Raw genomic sequence first — 2,504 nt, forward strand, 5'->3', positions numbered from 1 at the left:
TTAGGGTTAGGGTTAGGGTTAGGGTTAGGGTTAGGGTTAGGGTTAGGGTTAGGGTTAGGGTTAGGGTTAGGGTTAGGGTTAGGGTTAGGGTTAGGGTTAGGGTTAGGGTTAGGGTTAGGGTTAGGGTTAGGGTTAGGGTTAGGGTTAGGGTTAGGGTTAGGGTTAGGGTTAGGGTTAGGGTTAGGGTTAGGGTTAGGGTTAGGGTTAGGGTTAGGGTTAGGGTTAGGGTTAGGGTTAGGGTTAGGGTTAGGGTTAGGGTTAGGGTTAGGGTTAGGGTTAGGGTTAGGGTTAGGGTTAGGGTTAGGGTTAGGGTTAGGGTTAGGGTTAGGGTTAGGGTTAGGGTTAGGGTTAGGGTTAGGGTTAGGGTTAGGGTTAGGGTTAGGGTTAGGGTTAGGGTTAGGGTTAGGGTTAGGGTTAGGGTTAGGGTTAGGGTTAGGGTTAGGGTTAGGGTTAGGGTTAGGGTTAGGGTTAGGGTTAGGGTTAGGGTTAGGGTTAGGGTTAGGGTTAGGGTTAGGGTTAGGGTTAGGGTTAGGGTTAGGGTTAGGGTTAGGGTTAGGGTTAGGGTTAGGGTTAGGGTTAGGGTTAGGGTTAGGGTTAGGGTTAGGGTTAGGGTTAGGGTTAGGGTTAGGGTTAGGGTTAGGGTTAGGGTTAGGGTTAGGGTTAGGGTTAGGGTTAGGGTTAGGGTTAGGGTTAGGGTTAGGGTTAGGGTTAGGGTTAGGGTTAGGGTTAGGGTTAGGGTTAGGGTTAGGGTTAGGGTTAGGGTTAGGGTTAGGGTTAGGGTTAGGGTTAGGGTTAGGGTTAGGGTTAGGGTTAGGGTTAGGGTTAGGGTTAGGGTTAGGGTTAGGGTTAGGGTTAGGGTTAGGGTTAGGGTTAGGGTTAGGGTTAGGGTTAGGGTTAGGGTTAGGGTTAGGGTTAGGGTTAGGGTTAGGGTTAGGGTTAGGGTTAGGGTTAGGGTTAGGGTTAGGGTTAGGGTTAGGGTTAGGGTTAGGGTTAGGGTTAGGGTTAGGGTTAGGGTTAGGGTTAGGGTTAGGGTTAGGGTTAGGGTTAGGGTTAGGGTTAGGGTTAGGGTTAGGGTTAGGGTTAGGGTTAGGGTTAGGGTTAGGGTTAGGGTTAGGGTTAGGGTTAGGGTTAGGGTTAGGGTTAGGGTTAGGGTTAGGGTTAGGGTTAGGGTTAGGGTTAGGGTTAGGGTTAGGGTTAGGGTTAGGGTTAGGGTTAGGGTTAGGGTTAGGGTTAGGGTTAGGGTTAGGGTTAGGGTTAGGGTTAGGGTTAGGGTTAGGGTTAGGGTTAGGGTTAGGGTTAGGGTTAGGGTTAGGGTTAGGGTTAGGGTTAGGGTTAGGGTTAGGGTTAGGGTTAGGGTTAGGGTTAGGGTTAGGGTTAGGGTTAGGGTTAGGGTTAGGGTTAGGGTTAGGGTTAGGGTTAGGGTTAGGGTTAGGGTTAGGGTTAGGGTTAGGGTTAGGGTTAGGGTTAGGGTTAGGGTTAGGGTTAGGGTTAGGGTTAGGGTTAGGGTTAGGGTTAGGGTTAGGGTTAGGGTTAGGGTTAGGGTTAGGGTTAGGGTTAGGGTTAGGGTTAGGGTTAGGGTTAGGGTTAGGGTTAGGGTTAGGGTTAGGGTTAGGGTTAGGGTTAGGGTTAGGGTTAGGGTTAGGGTTAGGGTTAGGGTTAGGGTTAGGGTTAGGGTTAGGGTTAGGGTTAGGGTTAGGGTTAGGGTTAGGGTTAGGGTTAGGGTTAGGGTTAGGGTTAGGGTTAGGGTTAGGGTTAGGGTTAGGGTTAGGGTTAGGGTTAGGGTTAGGGTTAGGGTTAGGGTTAGGGTTAGGGTTAGGGTTAGGGTTAGGGTTAGGGTTAGGGTTAGGGTTAGGGTTAGGGTTAGGGTTAGGGTTAGGGTTAGGGTTAGGGTTAGGGTTAGGGTTAGGGTTAGGGTTAGGGTTAGGGTTAGGGTTAGGGTTAGGGTTAGGGTTAGGGTTAGGGTTAGGGTTAGGGTTAGGGTTAGGGTTAGGGTTAGGGTTAGGGTTAGGGTTAGGGTTAGGGTTAGGGTTAGGGTTAGGGTTAGGGTTAGGGTTAGGGTTAGGGTTAGGGTTAGGGTTAGGGTTAGGGTTAGGGTTAGGGTTAGGGTTAGGGTTAGGGTTAGGGTTAGGGTTAGGGTTAGGGTTAGGGTTAGGGTTAGGGTTAGGGTTAGGGTTAGGGTTAGGGTTAGGGTTAGGGTTAGGGTTAGGGTTAGGGTTAGGGTTAGGGTTAGGGTTAGGGTTAGGGTTAGGGTTAGGGTTAGGGTTAGGGTTAGGGTTAGGGTTAGGGTTAGGGTTAGGGTTAGGGTTAGGGTTAGGGTTAGGGTTAGGGTTAGGGTTAGGGTTAGGGTTAGGGTTAGGGTTAGGGTTAGGGTTAGGGTTAGGGTTAGGGTTAGGGTTAGGGTTAGGGTTAGGGTTAGGGTTAGGGTTAGGGTTAGGGTTAGGGTTAGGGTTAGGGTTAGGGTTAGGGTTAGGGTTAGGGTTAGGGTTAGGGTTAGGGTTAGGGTT

Source organism: Caretta caretta, chromosome 7, assembly GCF_965140235.1.
Source record: "Caretta caretta isolate rCarCar2 chromosome 7, rCarCar1.hap1, whole genome shotgun sequence".
NCBI classification, from domain to species: Eukaryota; Metazoa; Chordata; order Testudines; family Cheloniidae; genus Caretta; species Caretta caretta.